Below are 22,584 nucleotides of genomic sequence, written 5' to 3'. Positions count from 1 at the left end.
AACCACGCACCTCACCTATATTAGTTATTCATATCAAGGCTATGCACGCTTCAGGAGTAAAACACTACTGAACTCAATGACAGTTTGATGATTAATGCCATGGGAACTGTCTTCCAACTCTGAACTTGTTCACTGCTGCATATACAGTCTCCTGAATTACTGACACCACAGTCTCTCATCTACAGCAGAACATATAAATTCCCTAGAGACCCCTACACCCTTCATCAGTAGTCCCTCGACATGCCATTAATTCCTTATCAATTCACCAGTTCAACACAGTTCATCAATTCTTATGTTAATGATAAAGCTTCTCCTCAGTGTCACAGTGCCCAACAAAATGGCAGATCTAATGGATCAGAGATACCTGAGCTATCACAGAGCTTGCACATTTCAAAGTACTATCAAGGGGGGGAAAAAAAAAAAAAAAAAAACAAACCAACAACAAGATGCCCAAAGAAATACTGAGGGGGAAAAAAAACAAGCATAGTGCAGGTTGCATATTAATGTTGATAACACAAACTTTAAGCTGCTTAAAGTCAATTGAACCTCACAGGCCATATTTTTTAAAAGCTTCCAGTTTAAACAAAGTTAAAGTGTTTTTAACTACTATTTTACATTTGCACTGCTTCCATTTTTTCAAGGATCAGCTGAGGACACGTGGAAAAACCTTCCTTTCTTTGTCTTCCCCTGCACCAGACAAACTGTATCAATTGGTATGCGGGGTATGAGCCAGCCTGTAGGACTTTCTATTCATTCCCTGATTAACTTGTTTCAGTTGTGCCAACTCGGATTTTGCTGCTGAAGCCATGTACAAAACTGTGCTGAGGGACTGTACATTTCAGAAAGGAAAGCCTCATATCTTCCAAAAATACAAAGAAATACCTAAGTAGCATTTAACTGTAACTTCAAGGCGTACTAACTTTTTAGTTATGGATCTGAAGCAAAAGTCATATATCCAAAATATACCTCCATTTTGGAAGCAGACGAATCCTTTTCAAGGCAATTTGTAAGATTTACACTTGCTATATTTAATAGGGCTATTAAACACATGGACAAAGTGGACTTGGTGATTGGCAGTAAGAGACTTGTTCATTCCTCACCGCTTTGTGATTCCCTTGAGTGGGCTGAACGTATTTACAGCAACCTTTCATTTGCGCTGATCTGAAACACCATCACTGGTGCTTTTGGAGTCTTGCAGAAATACAGCCACAGGGTGGAGCAGCACCCGTGGACAGACCCAACTCTGCCTCAGTGCAAGAGGGTAAAAAAAAAAACAAAACACCAAAGCAAACCAAAAGAACACCCTGTCTCACTGTTCCTTTTGAAAATCCTTGTGGTTTTCTTTTCTAAAGAGTTTCTACCTTCCGGTGGGCATTCCTACCACTGGTCTTACTAATTAGTATTATTGTGGAAAGGCTCCTGAATTCAGTGGTCTAGACACTCCCCAGGAAAGCCTAGGTCCTACTCCCAGAAGTGATGCCGAGATGGTCCTTAACCCCAGTTACTGTGCATAATTACCACTTAGCATTTGTTATTTATGTTATTAGTATTTTCACCTATTCAAGAAACCATTCCACACACACACACACTATATCAATTCCTAAGAAATACAGCCACCTCAGGAGGAAGGAACTTGGCACCTCTTAAGAAAACTAGGCAACTGCTAGAGACAAGGAAAGAGGAAGGATGCTGTACAAAGACAATAAATACCTCTGTACTAGCAGACATCACCACTGGTGTCAGCCAAATACTTCAGCCATCAAAGTGAGGCAAAGGCACCCTTTACCTTTGGTGAGTGCCGCACTACAATTCTAAGTATATCAGCCCTTCAGAACAACTGAGCATGTGAATGGATGCAGCTGCAGAGCATAGCAAGAGCAAAAGAGTCAGCGTGTCTGAGCCACATCTCTGCAAACCCCATGAAAAGTGCCAGCGGAGGCTTGTCCCTCGGTGACCGGGAGGCCTGCCCAGTGCCATGCCAGGGGAGTGCCCTAGAGGTTTGTGGCTCCCTGGCAGACCTCTGCAGGTCTTGCTTCATTAACTCCTCAGGGCTGCTGCACTGCAGAGATAGGCAGAGCATCAATGATTCTTTTTTGAAAAATTCATTTAAACAGCAGAGCTGGGTGGGACTGGGGAGGCAGCAGCCAATTAAGGAACCATCAAACTTCTCTTAAAAACCTCCCTCAATAATGCTCCCCCCTCCTGCCTCCAGCCAACATGGTAATTGTGTCTAATTTCTAAATTTTCATGCAGTTGCTGCATTTGCCTCCCCTTAATGAGATGTAAATGTGTTGCCAGTTTGTGGATGTGTTTAATTGCAGGGTAGCTAAACTGTGATTGGCCAGAAGGTTCATTTTTAAATTTATTTATTTAGCACACATGCAAGGCATTTTTAAGATTCTTTTCTCCAGCTAAAAGAGGGAGGGGAACATAGTCTATTTTCCTGCTATGTTCAGGGTTCTGTCGCAAAGAAACCATCTGGCTTTCCAAGTGTTTGCCAGTGAACTTAAAAGACTCCTGCCACATTCCAAGTGTTTTAAATAACTCTGAATACCTCCTGTTGGATTCAGGTTCCTAAGCTGGACTCTGATGCTCAGGGATCTTTAGTTCTCAATAGGCACAAGAAACACACTCAAAGCATTTTAAGCAGCTTTGCTACACAATGCTCATTCACTGGGCTTTTCCTCGCCCACCTTCCATAAAGGCATTTAAAAGAGAGAATGAAAGACTCGGGTCCTAAACTGGGTCATCATTACCTAGTCTAACTCCTAATAAGATCCACTAAAGCTTGAAGGAAATACTAACCGATTTTAGTACCTTTAACTTACTGCTACTTCAGAGTTCGCTCAAATATAGGAGACTAACAAGGAAATATCCCAAATCTCGACAAAACTTTCCAAGTGTAGGTAAAACCCTAATTTGCCCTGCAGAACCTTTACTACCAAGGATGATGATACAGATGAAGCCTAGTTTGATCTGCAGATCTCAAAACATCTGGATGCAAGAAAATCATCTCCTACAAACTGTGCCCACCTGGTATCCATGATGTAAGCAGAACCACAGGGCCATTTCTGCAGGAGCAGCTTTCAAACCAGACCTACGCAGTAAAAGCAGAAAGTTCTGGTTTTGCTGCTTTGTAATCCAGAGATCAATTCTTCCACTCTGCTGCTACTTAACAACAATTATTCTGCTGTGAAAGTATAGCTTTTCCAATACTAAGACCACTGTATAAATAATATACTGATTTTCAGAATTTCTTTAACATTCCCATTTTGATCAGTTTTATAGCACCTGATGCTGCTTTTACCATTACCTTCATGTAATGACTCACCCATATAATTCATTGAGACTTGCACACATAAATTTCTCCTCAACCTCCCAGTAAAATTCTAAGGCAGCAGTGTTTACCTTAGCATCAGACATCTTAATACAGCACCTAGCACAACAGATTCCAATTGCCATCATCTATAAGCCCCAACATCTAGTCTCAAGAAGTTAAGGGTCCCTTTCCCTTTCTGATGTCCTACAGGAACATCTGAGGATATACCTTGCCAACCTATTTAGATCTATATATTTCTTCTTGGGCTAGAAGGCCCAAACAATGGCCCTGGACCAGAAACACTCACCACACTTAGGAGAGCTTCATTTGCTGGCAATCTGTCTAGGAGACACTGCAAACATCTGATTGCTAGTGAAAGATATCGCTGCGTAAGTGGTGAGTATCTCACTGTGCAAGTCACTTCCATGTATCCTAGAGAAAAGAATGGAAGTTGATTTCAGCTCCATCTGCCTGTTATTCCACCATAAACAGATAGCTACAAAGGTAATCAGCATGTCCCAGGGCCAAGGGCATCACTTCTCTCAACCATTGTCAGTAATGGCCAATAACACAAGCCAGCAAAGTAAAGGGAAGTGACAGCAGGGAAATAATTTAGCCTTTAACTGACACGTTATCCAGTTAAAAGCCGTTTACCTTCTGCTGCTCCGTGTGTCATTGCTCATTTTAGTTTTGAAGTGACATCTCCCCAAGTGCCATTAACATGCCAGCAGTGAAAGGGAATTTATAGAGTATGCACCCTGGAGAATTATAGCCTGGGTGGTTGGGGTGAGGGAAAGTACTTTGTGGACTCTTTGTTTATCCTTACAGCTCCCACCCCATCCAATTCAGAGCATCCAGAAGGGGAAGTATCAGGCAACTCCACTGTCATCACCTTCTCCCCACAGCATAGTATGACCTGATAATGCATCTCAGCAGCAATTATCGTCTGGGAGGATCCCCTAGCATTTGACAAAGTACAGCATTTAAATTCCTCTTTCTGGAGGAAGAAAGGGTCTTTTCTACAACACTGGCAGGCCAACACTACTGAGAGGACCACGGTAACAACTTACCAGCAAATGTACCTGCCCTGGATAAAGCACAAAAAAATATAATGTAAAACTGAGGAGAATTTTGTGCAATAGCATGAGCCAAAGTGAAGGGTTTTTTCCAGAACCAGATTCCTGCAGTTAGAAAAGTATTACATGAAGCTGGATGACCACACAGCATGTGAAAGAGAGCACTCAGCTCACAGCTACTTTTTTTCTTGTATTCAGTGTACACCTAGGACTACTATCTTCCCTTCTAATCATCCAAGCTACCCATAAATAGCAATGGATTTCAAGCTAGTGGACAAACTGTGGATCTTAAAATGATCGAGTCAGGGTAAGGGTAAAAGACACCATTTATCATAAGCCAAGGAATAGCAGTAAAAGCCAAAGTTCCCTTGGAAGCCAGAAGTACTAATGCTATCAGTATCGGTATCTACAAGGTCAAATTTGATGTAGCAAACAGATACAAGTCTGCTTCCACTGCAGCAAGGTCAGGCAGGATTCAAACCACATCAACAGGCAACATCCATGAGAAAGTGTGCACCTTTAGCTGCGAAGTAAGAGAGGGGCAAATAGTCACTAATTGAATTCACAGTTGCCCTTTACTCAGATATATTCAGATGACAGACGAATTTGCATTAGTTTAATGTGAATCACCACGGATAATGGAAAACAATACTTATGCTAATGAGAGAACAGAGCAAAAGCTTTGCAAATGAGATGCCATTTGTTCACCAGCCGGGGTGCAGCTGATTAGAAACAGCACCATGATTGATAGCTCCATCCATCCCCACTTCTGGTGTGCCACCTCCATCGGGCATCCCCACAGCACCCTTACTTCCCCAGTGCCTTCCGGGGTGCAGCCTAACAGGGGAGAGGCACCCCAAGCCAAGAGAAGGCATGCCGGGGGCAGATAAAGGCGTGAGGTAGGCCACGAGGCTAAACAGGGAAGGAGTGCCTAGCTGAGGTAAAAACCCAACACTTGCCAGCATACCTGCGCCTTCCCACAAAGGCACACATGCTCCTTCCACCTCGGTGCCCGTAAGCACCCGTTTATCCGGCTCCCAACCAGACTCGACACCGACCAGTACCACCATCCCTCACCAGCCGCCATTTTCTGCTCTAAAAATGGCGGGAACGCGGCAGGAGTGAGCTGCCGCGCATGACGGAGGCGGGGCGTGCGCATGCGCCGGGCGGCAAGTGGGCGGGGCGAGAGGCGCGTAGCGTGGGCGGGAAGCACGCGCCGGCGGCAGCGGTGAGGATGTGAGAGGGAGCGGCGGCGCTGCCTGTCCCCGGCTGCCGCCTGGCCCACAGTGCCTCTCCCTGGGGGCCGCTCCCTTTCCTGGCACCTTGAGGGCAGCAATTCCGCACCAGCTTGGGAAGGGCGAGGTGATGCCTTTAAAAAAAAAGAAAAAAAGGAAAAAAATCTCCTTGAGTTTTGAGGGTTTTCTTCAATGCAGCGCACAGCAGCTTCCTCCAGCCTTCATCTTCTATCAGAAGCTATCGCCCCTGAGGAAAGGAGTGAGGGCGGTTTTTTCCTGTGGAGCGAGCGTGCGGAGGTGCGGCGGGAGGAGCTGCCGAGGACCCCGGTAAGAGCGCTGGACTGTGGGTGATACGGAGGTCTGAGGGGGACACGGTCCAGACACGTGGCTTCCCCTGACTGGGGGCCTTAGGTTGCTGTGGTGCTGGAGGAGGTGTGGAGGTCAACTTCTGGAGATATTATTGGTCATTAAGTTGCTGGGCTCTGTCCCATGGTGCTGTTCGATATACAAGCCTGTGACTAGAAGGGCTTGAGGCAAACGTTTGCTCCTTCTGCTTCAGGGGTGTTTACAGCAACGTGACTGAGCGAGGTTTGTTGTTTCTCATTTGTACTGAGCAAAGTCCCAGTCTTTGAGTCATTGGTTTCGTGAATAAATTGCCTGATGCTGTGTGAAATGCATATATGGAGGAGGGTTGTCTGCATGAGTGACCAGAAAATAGCTCATGTGCAAGGTGAACTTGAGTGAGGCTTGTCCTGTTAGGCGGTGGTTGGTATACGGTTCTTAAAGCCTGTATGATAGAAGGAAAGCCTCATGAACTTATGTAAATGCACAGCACAAGGAAACATTGTGGAAACCTAGAAAACACAGCTTGGCATTCACTGGATATTTTGATGCCTTATGTCAGAATAGGGTTGGCACCCCAGAAACACGAGGGAGCCAGGAAAGGGGTGTGTAGAGTGACTCCATTAGCAAGGTGAGAGTGGGTATGGCAACAAATGTGAGCCAGATGTGATTCTGGTGTGAAGGTGTGGGCTGAGCGGGCAGAGCTCTGAAAGGGCTTCAGAGCTGGCAGGCTACTTGCGGGCAATAATTGTAGTACGTGGGCAAAGCTGTGTGGAATAACCATGCTGTGGCAGGGTATGATTCAGAGGTGCTGGCACAGCTGTGTAGGGATTTATAACCTTTCACACTACTGAACTATAATTGTGTTGAATTGTATGATAGGAGTTTACTCTACTTCTGCCTGTGCAAGCTCTGGAAACTTGTTAGTTCCTTAATTTTCACTCCACTAAGAAAGATTTAAAATACTTATGTTTTTAGAAAGGGAATAAGGAAGCGGGTTTATAATGGCATTGCTGGCTTGGCTTACTGTACCTTCATCGTTTCTTTCACAGTTATTACCTTTGGCTTTTAATATGTTATTATATAAATATTTATCAAATACAAAAGCACACTGACCCAGAACAATGGAAATCTGCATCTCCTGGAGGAGGACTGGAGGTAGGGTGCCACATTATCTTGGGATTTCCTTGAGTATTTGCTTTTAATTCCTGAGATTTCTAAAGCAACTGAATAGCTCCAGACACAGGGTGGTACAGGAGCAGAATCTGTTCTTCTTCTAGTGTTATTCCAGCAGGGCAAAGATCTGAATAAGTGAGCACTTGAGAAATGTCTGAACTAAGGAGTCTTGCCCCACTGAGAGATGCTGACCTAACTCTTTTTAAGTAATGTAGCTTCATGTTTCCAAGGGCAGAGGGGATAACTGCTCAGCAGGGGAGGAGGGTGCTGCTGGGAAGGTTTATCCTGTTTTGCCCCTTTTTTTTTCTCCTTTCCTTTCAATAGCATTTCCTCCTGTGATCCATCATGCAGGGTTAGGCAAATCATGATCCTTAATGCAAGCAAGTGGAACAGCTTTTCTGGCTTCTGCTCTCTGTGATCTCTTGTCTCGCAGTAATAGAGTCTGGCTGGCATTGTGACCTTGTGTGGGGCATTTGGCAACTTTTCTGATGTTGATGGTTTGTGGATAAATTGCTCTTCTAGCATTGTTTTGGCAGAGGCAGTAGTTTTAGAGGAATGCAACGGCGTTTGTAAAGTTGCTCGCTGGTGTTCAGACCAAACGATGAAGACTTATATAGCCCCTTCCCTTGGAGCTCTGGCGGCATACCCAGACCCGCCACTGAAGTTCCTGCTGCTGCTCGGAGACTGTGAGCAGCTGCAAGGATATACCACATTCATGAGCTATTGCATTTGTTCCGTCTTGCGTCTACTACAAACATCTGCACCAGAAGCCAGATGAGAAATGCTGAACTTCAATTCAGTGCAGGGACCACTGAATGAAGCACAGCCTTGACCATCACAAGAACTTCTGCTATTTAACTTGCTGTGTCTAAATTCTGAACAGTAACTTCTCCGATGTCTTGCTCCCATGCTCCTTCATAGCATATCCCCATAGCATGTGGACAGAGCTTTTCTTCTGACCCCTTTTACTCTTTCGTCTTCCAAGGAGAAGTTGTACTAGAATGGAATTTGCATTAATCTGAACACGCAGTGCCTAGGACTCTCTGGGACCTTGCTCTCTGTTTAACCCATTTTTATTCATCCATCAAAAAGTATTAGTTCTCCCTTTTGCATTGCTCTCTGCCTGGATTTTTTATTTTTTCATTATCTTTTAAAGCACTGAGGAACCCCATCCCCTTCTGCTCAAGCCACAAGATGATAAAGTTGTTTTTCCCTCCAGCTCTTTTCAATGCATCATTTAGCAGACCTCTTCTAACATGTTCTGAAAAGCCTCTCTCATCCCAGGTGGAGGGCAGGGAGGAGGATCTGTAGGCTGGTGGGACTATGGAGCTGAAATCCATCTAGGTTTAAATAGCTCAAGGTCAGCTCAGGATGGAAAGGACAACAGCAGATTTCTGGAGACTTCATTCAATGAATTGTTGATTGGAAAAGCTCTTTCAGATCCCCATGGCGCAGAATCTGGAAGAAATGTGTTTTCCAAAAGGAGGACAGCGGGTTAGTTGTTAATGATTTCAATAAAGCAAGAGAAGGCACATTAGGAGGTTGGCCATAAGGGTAAAAAAGGAGGCTGGTGTATTGCTCATTAGTGGTTTGCTAAAATTAACTCCATTACCGTGTTTGCTTTCATTGCAAACCTTCCATTTAATTGCAATTACCACTGAACTGCGAAGAAGGGACCCTGCTTCATGCTACAGGTTGTCAGTATCAGGAGAGGACCCAGAGCTGAGATGTGTGAACTGCCGTTTTAGGGACTCTCAGTGGTATAGTTGAGCCTGTTCAGCCTGGTTTTGCTATGCCGATAACTTGGGAGGAAAGGGGGGATTTACTGTTGTTCCTTTCCAAAGGTATCACATGTATTATTTCACAAGTATGGGCAGGAAGTTTGAATTAAAATAAAAAAACAGAGGACCTGATCCAAAGAGTGGTGATATCAGTGACAGCTGTGCTATAGTTTTCTTTCAGCCTTGGATTAAGCCCAAAGCCCTACAAATTTAGTTTCTGTGAGAAAAAAGTAGTTTTTTTTACCTTTTTCCTCTCTGTATTCTTGCATTTCCTTTGATGTTCCTTTTCTCTTTCACAAGCTGTTGATTCTCATCTTGTCTTTTATTTACTGCCAGTTCTCTCATTATGTCAGGAATCCTATGCTGAAATGCTGTTCTGTTTTCTGCATACACCATTCTGTTTTCTGCATTCACAACCTTTAAATAAAGAAAAGGCTTTGCTGTTCTCTGTGAAGGTAGCTGCCAGTTGGCTAGCTAGTGTTTGAGTTTATAATGCAGAATGAAAAAAGGGAATAGCTGGAATGCTCTTCCAGCACCGGGACGTATTTTGCTTTCATCATACAGATATCCAGTCCGTTCAGAAAATGATGACAGGGACAGTTTTGGCTAAAGACACTGGGATTCGTTGGGCAGCTTATTTCTTTCCAGTGAAATTCATGAGGATTTCAGGAGTCTATCCGCAGTGTGAAGACAGGGAGAGAGTGAGACCTCTGTTCTTAAGGGCTTCTTTGAAACCTCCAAGGAGATCTGTTGCTCATTTCGGCAAGTTCAGAAGAGAGAAAGGATAATTACACATGCGGAGATTTGAACTTGTGGGTTCGTAGTGTGAGGTTACTGCAAGCCTGCCATTCCTTTCAGCCTCCAGTTTATCCTCCTTTGCAGGTCCATGTGGTGGCAGCTTTTTCAGGAAACATAAGCCAGTTTGGGAAGGGAAGGCTGCAAGCTGCAAAGTGAATGGAAGGAGAGAAAAGGAAAAGGAGGTGATAACAACTCTTTGATGGAAGTAGGTCAGTCTTTAATGCTATGGCCTGTCTCTTCGGGCTCCTTAGGAACAGTTATAGCTGCAGTCTGAGATGGAGATCGCACTACCAACTGAAAGCAGATGTTCTCTGAGTGCAGTTAGCTGCTAGCAATAAAATGCTAAGTGTTTGGAAAATGCAGTAATTCAGTCATGTGATTTTTATTTCTGTACTTTGGTCACTGACCCTACAATGGCACTGGAAAATGGGAGTAGATTGTATTTAGGAAGAAAATGGAAGATGGCTGTCAAAAAAATAAATAAAATGAAGTGGCTAAGCCCATTTTAATTAAAAGTCAGGGTGAAGTCGTTATCTCGTTCTTGTAGATGGTTCCAAAGCTCTGCTTCTCACTTTATGTCGATGTTTTGTGTCTGTGATGCAGATGAAGTTAATTCATAGAGTGATACAAATATGAGGCTACTTATGGTAACATACTATGTAATCAGCAGAACTGACTGCCAGGAATTATGCTGCTGCTCTCACCAATTAGTGCTAACGTGTGGGGTAGTCAAATATAATATGAATTGTGGGATTATGATTACCTGATTGTACAGGAATGTGCTCAGGTAGCATGGAGCTAGGGGAGCATTAGAAATGTCTTGCCAGATGTCTGCCATGAGATCAGGAGGGGCATTGATCAATTGGTATAGCTCAGTAGGTAGAAAAACTGAAGAATGGGGCAGGAGGGAATGACCATAAGCGAGTCTTTCTTCTCTGCTTAGCCAGAGGTGGAAATATCACAGTAAAATACTCTGGTTTTAGCTCTAACCTTGTCAAACCACAGCTACCCATTTTTGATTGTGAAAGCTCAGCTTATTTAGCTTGTGCCCTGAGAACGCTGAGCATTTTCTCCCCATGCTGCTAGGGCTCTGCGAATGAGCCACAAATGAGCTTCAAAACTAGAGCGTTGTTTGTGGCAAGTGCTTATAGTGTGTGTGGGAGAGGCATGGCCAGGAATCAGCAGCTGGCTTGGTAGACAGAGAGCTGCCACTGGAGAGGGGCACTGGAGCTTGCTCTGCAGCTTTTTTCTAACTGTGCAACAGGTTTACCTTGCTGTGCATTGGTTTTGCTAGCAAAAAAAGTAATAAATGGAGCTGTGTAACTAATCAGTGTTTATATTCAGCAGTGTGCTGAAAAGCACAAAGCCCACTTTAGGGAAAGAAGCATTTGTTACTTTCCCAGGGGGTGGAGGGAAAACGAAGAAGGAAATATGTGTTTCAGGTTGAATGAAACATTGACTTGTTTTGGAGAAAGGGGGAGGAGGTTATCCATTCTGTTACAATTTGGCATATTTTTAAAATAAAAGATCTTGGCGATGAAAAAAAGAAAGGGTTAGTTTAAAAAAGAAAAATGCCAAAAATATGTTTTGATTTTTCCAGTTTGTTTTCTTTGGTTGAAAGAATTTCAAAATTTGTGTCATGTGTGTTAGTCCCTCTGCATATGTCTATCAATAAAGCCTTTACTAGAACCACCTCTCCTTGTCAATTAAGAACGTTTTCTCCAAGGGGCAGTGGTTATTTAGTGCCAACAGAGGTTATTTAGTTAATTTGTGTGTGTATGCAAAGTGAAGAGGCTCCGACGTTTCAGAGCGCTGGCGCAGACTCAGCCAGAATCAAAAGATATAAACAATATCTGTTCCCACTGCGTTTATCCCTGTGAGACCTGATAGTTGCTGGAGCTGACAATGGCTGTATTGTTATTAATGCTGAAGAGGACTCTGTTATGTTGTTATGCAGGTCCAGATACCACTTATTTTTTGTGCTTTCTGGATGCTGCTCTTGAAGGACAAGTAGCTTTTGAAGCAGACCAAGGTTAGATCTGGTGACCTTTACTGATATTTTTTCCTTTTTTTTTTCCTCCGCTGCCCCTTCCTCCTTTTTTTTTTTTTTTTTTTTTTTTTTTTCATTGGTTTGGTGTTGGAGGCACATTGTGGATTGAGCAAATCTCTGCGTAATTCTTTCTCAGCTGGGGAAGGATAAGCAAGGGGCCCACACGTGTCAGGAGCATGAGATCGGCTGGGAGATACCATTGATTAGCTAAGACGCTTGGAATTGTTTTCAGCAGCACTCAGACACTCAGGGATAGAGCAGAAAGAAAAGCACACCCTGGGTTTAAGTGGGGATCCTGTGCAGCTAATAAAATGCAAGGAACCTATATCAGAAGCAGATAAATGAGCTGTTAAGTCCTGCGTTCAGTAAGTAGAGGAGTAGACAGAATCGGCTGCATTAAGTTCAGTTGCATCTCTGTGTGTTTGCTTATTCATATGGATGAGGTGGAGCAGGGGGATGGTGAAGGCAGCAGACTGCAGGCAGGCTGGATGCAAATACAGGAATACAGTGGAACAATGTGTGTGTTCATGATTAGGTCTGGCAGTGCTGTGCATGAAGCCCAGAGAGAGACAGGACATATAAGGTCCAATTATTGGCAAAACCAGCGGAGGAAGAGTAAGGAGCTATCGGCTCTTGACCTCACTGATGGGTAATGTTGACTGTTCACTGGTCAGCGTCTTGAATTGGAGGAGACTGCAGCATTGCCAGGGCATGCTAGCGTTTTATGGCCTCTTAAACATGTGGAGAGCTGAGGCTGTCTTGTGTTGCTCTGGGTAGAGAAAGAAAAATGAGCCAGTTAGGAGAATGTAAGAAGGACTCATGGCCAAGTTTGTAATTTGGAGCTTTCTGTAAATTTGCTACTACCTTGTCTTAATGGGAGGGGAGAGGATGAAGTAAGCAGATGGTTTAAAAGCAAAACCAAAAAAAAGGCGTTGCCTTTAATAACTGCAGATGAAAAGGACAACAGAACAGTGAGCAGCAGCTTCTTACCTGTTCCTAACCTACAGCCCAGCTCAACCAACAAACTGCTTATACATCTTGCTGCTAGTTTCCTGGGGGCTTTAGCTTTGAGTGTTACTGCAAATAAATATCTGCAGTCCAGAGCTAATTTAAAAAAAAACATGCAATGACAAAGGTAGAATAATGGAAAGGAGGGAATGGGTCCTGGCAAAGAGAATTAACAGTCCACCAGGCTGGTCTCCAGTGAGCTCTGAGCCCTGCTTTGTTAAGCACTTTAGCGGAAGAGAAATAGAAGGCAAGTGGAATGGAGCCTATGCAGAGCGGGAAGGGATATGGGGAAGGATGAATATGTGTTATGTGGGAGTGATAGGACAGAGGGATGAACATAAGGAGGCAGATGCAGCTGGGGGAGTTGTACAGGGTCAGCATACAGAGAATGAAGATAAACATTCAGGGAGAGTGTGATGTGGAAAGTGAATATACAACTGTGATTTGTAACAAAGCTTTGAGGGGATATTTTAACAAAGCCTGAATATCTGCAAGTGTTGGGGTTGAGCCTGCATTCTTTCACTTTCGGATTGCAGCCAGGCCCAGCAGTAAGTAAAAGTTGGTGCCATCCTATGCCCCAGAGTGAAATGAGTCAGGAAGTGGTACTTGCGTCCCCCAAAAGATTAGTTCTGCTAGGCGTTGTGGGTTTCAGCTTCAGGGTTAAATAAGCCTGGTGCAGTCTGTGTCACTATGGAGATGACTGCTGAAGGGCAGGATTGGGTCAGAAAGGCACTGGAAAGCAAAGAGCTGCTGTGACAGGTCCTAAAAAGAGGCTCTAAGACTCAAGCCTGGCATTTGCTGTCTTTGTTGCTGGTTTAAACAAATACATTTTGTGTAGATAACCAGTCAGCCAGCAGGAAAATGGTTAGAAGAGAGCGGTGTGCTGCGCTGAAGGTCAGTTACCTAAGCATGAGCAGAGGAACTAATCCAGCCCCTCTGGTACCAACTGGCTTTGATGTGGTTCTGAAATCAGCTCTCGCTGGGTCTCTGAAGCAAGACATTGCTTCAGCAGTGCAAACTGCTGCTCCCTGCAGAAAATTAATGAGGAAACTTTGGATTCCGCCCTGCATCTGACCTAAGTATCTAAATAGGTTACACTAAGTTTTAAGAATTGCCCCAGTTTTCCTTTTAATAGGCAATTTTTCTGCTTAATTTGCAGAACAAGCAAAAAGCTATTATGTAAAATTTATCAGCAGCAATTGGCTCTCATTAGAGACTGGGAGCACGAGGCTTCATCGTAAGGGGGAAGGATCCTCCAAATTTTCATTTACCAGCCTTAGTTTCCCCAGCGTTTATGCTGACCCATGCCCTGAACAAATTCAGACACTGAGCCATCAACATTTCTTTCCTATTCTCACAAATGTTGTTCTCACCTTCCTCCAGTCTGGCTTTAGAAGTCCTTAAGCAGTCAGTAACCAGTTCTGTTAGAAGCACCTGATGCAGGCTGAATGAAGTGCCTGTAAATTGCAGTGCTGCTATTAAAATGTTTGAGCAGGGAATTTTGCCATGTTGAGCAAGCTCAGCTCCAGTAGAAATATTTTGTTCAAGAGTGTTAGAGCGCAGTTGTGTACAGAGCTCCTTCCTGGGCCAACGAGGTGGGCCATAGGTGTCTGATTGTGCCTATGGGACGTAGGCAGGGTCAGCCTTTACGTGCCACATGGACTCCCGCAGCTCGGGTCTGGAAACTCATTCCTGAGTCCAACATCTTTGCCAGAAGTGGTATAGTTACTGATACCCACAAGGCTGCCTTTTCTCACCACTCTTTTCTCCCAAGTCCTGCGCTGGATATAGCAGACATAGAAAGAGCTGCTGTCCATATTTCCTGGAGACCAGAACACAGCATGATCTGAAATTGCTCATGTTTTCTTCATGCTGCAGCAGCGTCTTTTGGCTCCAGCTGAAGACAGCTGTGACTTGTGTTGTGTAGAGGGACAGGTGAAGTGTAATATACCTTCCGATGAGAGACATTAGGGAAGTGGAAATTATTACTGACGTTGAAACGTTCAGATGGGGATTTTTTTCCTTTCCTTTTCCCCCTACAGTACATGTTAATTATATATGAAGGTTCACTACAGCAGAAGGGATTATAATTAATTTATATTTGAACTATAATAGATTTCACTACAAACTGCATTTCATTGCAACAAAGTGTATTATGACTGTTGTTTGCTGCCAGCAATTTACATAAACCGGCCACAAAGCATTGCATCCATTAATCCTGTGTTAAGGACAGCAGCAGGCAGACAAAACTATGAAAAAAAAATAAAGCAAGTCTGTTTAACCTGTGAACAGAGACCTTGTACTTGTTGTAGAACCTATGTAATCTAACCTGAGAAACGCAAAGAGGAGTGCTTTGGACCACATGAATTTGTAAGGTAACATTTGGTTCCAAATCCATGTCTGAACTTGCCTAGAAATAAGAGTTTATCTGTGTGTTCTATCTCTACTTTAAACTGCAAAAAAATTAGATTCCATCTGAAAGAAGAATAACCCTTTGTTTTTCTCGGTGCCCTAAGTCACACGCCAAAGCACTATGAAGACAGTAATGACCTAAGGGACAGGCAAACAGGTTTTTATTCATGACCTAATGGAAAATCATTTACTTTCCTGTGCGCCTGTCTCCTTTTCCAACATTACCTACCTAGTTTCATGGGATGGGAGTTTCTCCAAGGCAGGGATTATGCTTACAAAGGTAGGCTGGAACAACCTCCAAACCAGAGCTCCTTTCATAGTATAAGTATTAATCCAAACATACCAGACACTATATTAAAAGCATAAGATGGCAAGTTGATACCTTTTAATTGGTGCTTTCTAGTTTATTACTGCTAGCATGCTAACCTCACAGCTCTCCCTCCTTGTCATCTTTTTGTGATGTCCCAGTGATATCAAGTCTTGGACCTTGGTTTCTTTGCCATCAGGCATACCCTGACACCTTCCAGCCCTTCACTAGGGAACGTATCAGATTCTGCTGATGCTATCTGTTGCATGGCATGCTGTTGCCTTCTGTTTTCTCAACATAATATAACAAGCTTTCGTCTGCAGACAGGAGCTTCATCCCTGATGACCCAATCTCAGACTGTAGAAAAGGGCAAGACGGCTTGTCAGGGACTTCAACAAACAGCTCGACAGCTGTTGTAAACAGCCGAGAGGAAAAGTCGGAGCCAGCCTTCCTCTGCTACTGATGAATGTTTCCTCTCCTGCACTGCCAAGGTCTGGCCAAGCAGCGTGAACTGCAGCAGAAAGGGCCAGGGGAGAGAAGAGCCAGGAACAAGCAACACAAATAATGTCGGTTTGCCCAACAAAGAGGAGAATTTGGATTTTGGAACTGTGGCCAGACTTTGCAAAAGGTTGAGGCTGCCTCTCAAAACAATGAAAACTCTTTCCAGAGAAAGGATTGATGACTGTTTTAATTAATGGCCAGGTCACTGATTATCCTTTTGTCATTTATTTTTACAAAGTGTCTCGGGATTCACTTGGTTGTTAGAACCAGTGCTCTGCAGGATTCCCACTTCTTTTGGAGACATTACAGAACAGCTTTGCCTGGGGAAATCGGGGCACGAATGTGGCTTTGGCCATCTTCTCAGGAGCTTGGTTGCCATCTCCTCAGGCCAGGCACTCTATCCTTTTTGGGCATCCAGTACATGGGTGGTAATAAGGAGTTTCACTGTCTGCCATTGTTGTGCCAATGTAGAAGTAGCGCGTATGTGTGTGGTTGACCCTAGCGTGGTATGCCTGGGAGTAGCACTGCTTGGACTCTATTGGTAGCCTGACGTAGGAACCAGTATCAGGCTCTGGAGATGCAAGTCACCGTCACCTAGAAGAGCTCAGGTGGTTGAGGGAGTTATATGTCAGCACTTCTGTCTTCCACAGAGGGCTATTAAAAGCCATGCTGATATTGCAGCTGGGGTCTGTGTATGCGGCACATCTGGATGTACTCGAGCTATCTTTATGTTGGAGAGCTTGGGCACCAAAAAATCAAAACTGCAGCAGCACAGCCCTCAGTACAGTCAGCGCAAGCCTGCCTGAGACCCTGGAAAATTAGCTTCTAGCTGAAGTGCTGTTGTCCTTAGCTCCTGTGCGCTTCAGTCTACCTAGATTAAGCAAACCTGTGTCGTTGTCGTCTTGTGGCAGTGCTGAAGCACACTCTACATTGGGGCATTCCTTACCCGATTTGCACTTTCTTTGCGTTCTGGCTATTTCATGGCTATGCTGACGGCACTCATGGCCGCTTCAGCAAAGTCTGGTTTGCTTCCAAGAGCTTTCTTACACAATTCATACTTAATACTCTAGCTGTAAAATTAACAGACTGTTTTATTACGCAGGCTTTATTATTCAGGAGGACCCATCCAAAGGCTAGGAGCGGTTTTAATCCCAGCAGAATGACACCTTGGCAGTAAAACAGTTTTGCTACTAAGATTTTGTTGGAGGTGTTTGCTGAGAAAGGGAGAGAAGTCCTGAACAGGCTACTCCAGCTCCACTTGAGACGAGAAGATGCAGGATAGGGTGTCTCAATTTTGGAGCAGCACAGAGCAACAATGAGGCCAGTTCCATCCCAGGAGATGCTGTGGGAAATAGAGAAATGGGGCTCTGGTGGCAGCATTGCAATGCCTACCATATTGAGGAGAAGCCACTGCAGGGAGTGTTGTGACACTGATTATTAAAGACCTAGCACCATTTCCCTCCCACGCACCCCACAGTATGAATCACGGTGTAGTGACAAATACCCACAGAAACCACTTTTCCTGTACCATCTGAATATGTACATTGTCCTAAAATGAAAATTGCTGTAGTCTGAGGTGCGGGATCAGAAATGGCTCCCAGAAATTCCTTCTCTCTTGCAGTGAGACAGAAGTGACAGTCTCACAACAGCAGGCTGTGTGGGGCGAGTCATCTGCCCCCTTACTTGCTTCTGAATCAGCCTCTGAGATAAAAGACCATTTCCAGAAAGCACTCAGGGTGAAAATATTTCAGTTTGCTGCTGCTTTGCCGTTGCCGGTCTCGCTAATTTCTACTCTGATGTCACCAGCAGTGGCCCCATTAATGTTATTTACAGTGTTTGTGCCGTGGGCTTTGGTTGTGCTCAGGGCTCTGTTGCTGATCTGCAAGGAAGGGAAGAGCAGCTTGAACGCTTTCAGTGACATATCTTTCAGCCTGGAGTGTATCCCATGTTCTTCGTGTCACACCTGGGCTGCCTGGATCTACCCCATACTCCTGTCTGTACCTTGGTTTGCTCCAGCAAACTGAGCCATCCTGGGGCTTATTTTAGTTATTTAGAACTTAGTTTAAAAAAATGCAGTAAGTCATGAGACCAAGCAAATCCGATAAAGACTTTTCAGGGGAAGGCAGTCTGCAAAGCCAGATGCAAATGCAGCCAACCAGAAACCAAAAATATATTAGTACTGAGAGAGCAGGCAATTATTGTCCTATCAGAGTTGCAGGATTTTCAGTGTGTATGACTTCAGTGCTACTTCAGGACAGCTGGGCATCCATTTTTGGCTGAAAATGGGTAGAGCCATGATTGCTTCAAAGCCCCTGTCTTTCCCTGCATGACACCCATGAGCTGCAATTAATTGATGCGTTTAACAAGCGCATGCCAGTCTCTGTGAGAAGGACCTTTGCAGCTGACTGGAACTGCTAACCTGAAGCATTGAAAAATCATGAGTCAGGTTTTTATCTGATCCCGCTAATCCTAAAATGAAAAAAAAAAGATGAAGAAGCAGCCAGGGCTTCACTATTTACCTGCAGAGGTTTAAATCTTCAGAGTTTGTGTCTGTAAGCTATTCTGCCTCAAAGCTGAACTTCTCAGGTAATCTAATGATTCTGGGAGTCAAAGCTTTTGAGAAAAAGCACCAAATATTGCCAGAGACAGTGCATCTGTAAGCACTGGAAACTCTGCAGTCAAATAATATGTCCCAGGAGAGCTATTTCAGCACATAAGCTGATCTCCAGTATGAAGTGTGCGCTGGTGTCAGTGTATAGGAGAGAGACTTGGGCAGATAACATGTGTCTACAGAACAGGCCCTTGTATCTTTAAGACATCCCATAAACCACATGACCTGGAATCAGTCCCTGGGTGAAAAATTTTTTACAGTGACCTTGTGCCCTGTTCCTTATGCATTTCCCATTTTTCTGCAATATTTCAGCTTGTAAGAAGCCACTCAATGTATTAACGATCAGGAAATAATAACGTTCTCAACCCAGGGCCAAGTATCCTCCGTCTCCCTGCCATCTGTAATAGCAGTGCGTTTAATGGATGTGTGCGAGACGGTCTCTTAGGAACCCTCGGGGAAGTGCAGAGCTACACCGAAAGCACAGTTGCTCAGCTCTTGCTGGAGAATTTAAGACTCTTTCCAATTTTTCAGTGCTGGTTTGGTGACTTTCCCAGTGACATCAGTCTCTGTTACCTGCAGCAGGTTCTGTGTTGTTTCCTGTCTGACCTGGGAGCCGATTTCTCCGTTGGCACAAGGGTACCTTGTGCGTGTGCTGTGAGCCTCCTGCAGCAGAGATTGATGGCAAGCAGCAAAAACCACATGGTTCCAGAGTCTCCCAGCAATTGCCATGCATGATGGAGGAGGCTGTCAGTCAGCAGTCAGCAAGATCAGTGTTATGTTAAATCAAATATACCAGCGTGGCTGCCTATGCTTGTAAATTGCCACTGGGTATCAATTACCATTTGCCAGATCACTCACAGCCTTGCTCCACGCTGCCGTTGTTGCATTGTCCGTGGCGCGTGCCTTTTGTGGATTTAAAGGCAATGTATGATATTGCCTCCCAACCCAAGAGAAATCCCATTTTGAGGGACAGTTTTCAGAGTGATCGGTCACAACCATTAGACCTAACACATGGCTTGTTCTGCCACCTAATTCATCTTTAGTTCTTCAAGAGACCAGCACTAAAGAAAGCACAATTACTGGACTTTAATCTAGGAATCGCAGACTGAAAGCTGATGGCCTTTGTTAAGTGCTATGAACATAATGGCCTCCACTAGGCATTAATCACTATGAGGCTTTGAACACAGGAACTTGGGCTATTTTTTGCAACCCTGTCAACTGTAAGCTATTTGTCTTTGGGCAAGTGTTGTCTTTTCCCTGTGGCCCAAAAAGTCCCCCAGCTGAACAAAGCATGTAATAATACCTCTAAAAAACAAATTACAAATAATAGAGGTATTATTACAAAGCATGTAATAATACCTCTAAAGACTAGGTCGTTGGTGAATGAATACTTACTGCATTTTTTTTTTTTGTTGAGATTTTTGGATGCCAACTGCTATTTTAGTGCAAAGTAGTATTGATTATCATCATGCATATATAATACAGTAAGTTGTTATTCATTTCCTTATTGCTTCTCTTCTTTGACATGATCCTTATTAGGTACCTCAGGGGGCAGGTTAATACAACGCTGTCTATTTACATTAAATACTAAGGGAAGCATTACCCTTAGTACAGTCCCACTCACTGTCCTAGCAAAACCCGTCCATTTGGCACAAGGTTCCAAGGCACAGTTCCAGCACATCTCCTGAGCGTCAGGCTGGGATTCTGCAGGGATATATGTTTCCTTTCTTTTTCTTCTGCTGCATTTTGTAACTGCTAGTCTGACCTGGCATTGCTACCTATCAAAGAGAGAGGCTGCTTCTTTCCTGAGTAATCTCACAGTACTTATTTTTATGGGTATATTGAAGATAATGATCCTGCTTCTGAATGAGAGATGAGAGAGAGACAAAGACAGAGCTAGCAAGCTTTTAACTCGCATGAAAAGCTTGAGACACTGCTGCAATGAGGACCGTATATGAAGACAGAGCAGTGTCATGACTGGTAAGAGAGTAAGCAATGTAGCAACTTTGATATGAACAGTGACCTTCTCAGCATTCAGCATATTGCATCATGTTGCAGGAATAAGGCTTAAGACCCGGACTTACAAAGGTGACAAAGTGACGCTGAATTCAGCAGCATTTGAGCATCTAAATACCTTTGTAGATAGGGATACAAATGCCTTATTTAATCTGAATTAACATGACTGAAAAAGTGAAGTGTTAGCACAGTGGAACATGCTCTGTCTGCGGTTGTGTCTCCACTTCCCACTGTAACTGCCATTTTGTATTACGGGTTGCACATGTTGCCAGCCTTGCCCCGGGCAAGGTTAATGAATTGCATTTCCTATGATCTGCCTGGCTTCAGAGAGCCGCACCATATCTTCTTGAAGGATCATCACTGGGAAACTATCACATGGCAATCTGGAGGCATCGGCTTTGCTTGTCTCTCAGTGGTTGGCCAGGTGCCATGGTCAACAGATTTGCAACACGGCGATGCCAGTGTGGCGGGTGTCTTGGTCGCTTCTCAGCCCAACACATGGCAAAAGGCTGAAGGGAGCAGGGAAGCTAAAAACTGTCAGCTGGAAGCAGAGCAGCACAGGAGAGAGGGCAAGCAGGACGCTGCCAAACCTTAATACCCATAAAGCTCAGGGTCACAGAGGGAGACCGTTAATAAAGATTTTCAGATAGTTTCTTTCTTCTCTTTCCTTTTGTTTCCGATATTTCCTGGTTCATATCTCCTGTAAGAACGAAGTTGGCAGAGCTGGGAAGCGGCCTCTCTCTCCTCACCACACCACTGGTCAGATTGTGTCTGAAATCTGGAGTGAAGAAGCAACCGGAGCAATTCCACCAGCATTTTACCTACCTTATGCCAATTGTAGTGTGCAAAGGACTTGTTTTATGACTTTGCCATCCTTTCCCATACAGAGAGGGAGAAGCATTCTCATTTAATATTAATCTCCCCTCCATGGATTCAGGCTGCTTCTGACAGTGTATCAATTATTTAAACTTGTTTAAAAAATTTCCAGGATTAAAGAGATTATTTTCTTGTTGATTTTGGTAATTCCTCCTGCTTTTGCATCTCTGAGGCTGAGTACAACGCAGCTACTGAGTTCCTATTTGCTCAGAGTTCACCATATGCAGGGGCAAAATGGAAATTTTGTTTCCATTTGTAATTGCCAAGTTCATGTCTGAGTAGTAAGCAGCTCCGGCAAACTGGGTATTAGTGAAGCAATTGAAGACCTTTTAGGTAGCATTGTTAGGTGAGCAATCGGTTCTACCACTACACAGGGAATATTAACTGTATGTTTGTAGGTACAGTTAGGATCTTTCTGCAGAATTTTACATTATGAAAGTAAATTTGAAAGAGACAGCAACGTTTGCAGTTTTCCTCTGCGATGGTTTGCATTTCTCGGCTACCTAAAAGTGACCAGTCCCTTCAGCAGACAGTTGAGGTGACTCCGCGGTCAGATCCAAGAACCTCATGTGCTACCGTCACAAATTTAAACAATGTCTAAAGATCATCTGTTGTCCCCTGCATAGTGTGTCTTTGTTAGCTGTGGAAGAACAGCTCACCTGCTCCAGCCTACAAGTTGAAATCAGGGCTGCAACTGGCACTTAAAATCTAGAAAAAAGGATTAAAAAGAATAATCAAAGAGCTTTAAACATCAAAAAGCAAACAGATCTATGAAATATACATGAAAACACACTAAAACCTCAATCCCAGCATTATCTGTCTCCCATCCAATCATTAATTCATGTGTTTTTGCTACCAGGGAAGTGAACTCCTTAAATGGGTTCTTTGACTGGATCTTCCCGTTGCTAAGCAAGACTGCCTGAACAGTCCAGTTCATCGCTCCAGCAGAAAGCAATGTTTGTGGCTTCCTGTGATATCCCATGAACACACCTTTGCCTTAGTTAACTGGTCAGACAATCTGCTTAGCAAAGGGAAGACCTAGTGATACTCATATCTAAAAGCAAGTTTCTATAATT

The 22,584-nt window shown here is 44.0% G+C and overlaps 1 long non-coding RNA gene across 1 annotated transcript in view; it reads left to right on the top strand.

Annotated features, from left to right (window-relative positions):
• The first annotated feature begins 5,649 nt into the window (after positions 1-5,649).
• LOC148054983 (uncharacterized) overlaps positions 5,650-22,584 on the top strand; it is a 58,143-nt gene continuing 41,208 nt past the window's right edge. Inside the window, exon 1 of the long non-coding RNA XR_015706011.1 lies at positions 5,650-5,957. This is a non-coding gene — a long non-coding RNA (uncharacterized LOC148054983). The remainder of the gene's footprint in view (positions 5,958-22,584) is intronic.

This window comes from Nipponia nippon, unplaced genomic scaffold (genome assembly GCF_047370975.1).
Source record: "Nipponia nippon isolate SJK-2023a ecotype South Korea unplaced genomic scaffold, ASM4737097v1 scaffold_28, whole genome shotgun sequence".
Taxonomy (NCBI): Eukaryota; Metazoa; Chordata; class Aves; order Pelecaniformes; family Threskiornithidae; genus Nipponia; species Nipponia nippon.
Note: the sequence above shows the minus strand (reverse complement) of the source record. Positions and strands in the feature narration are given on the sequence as shown.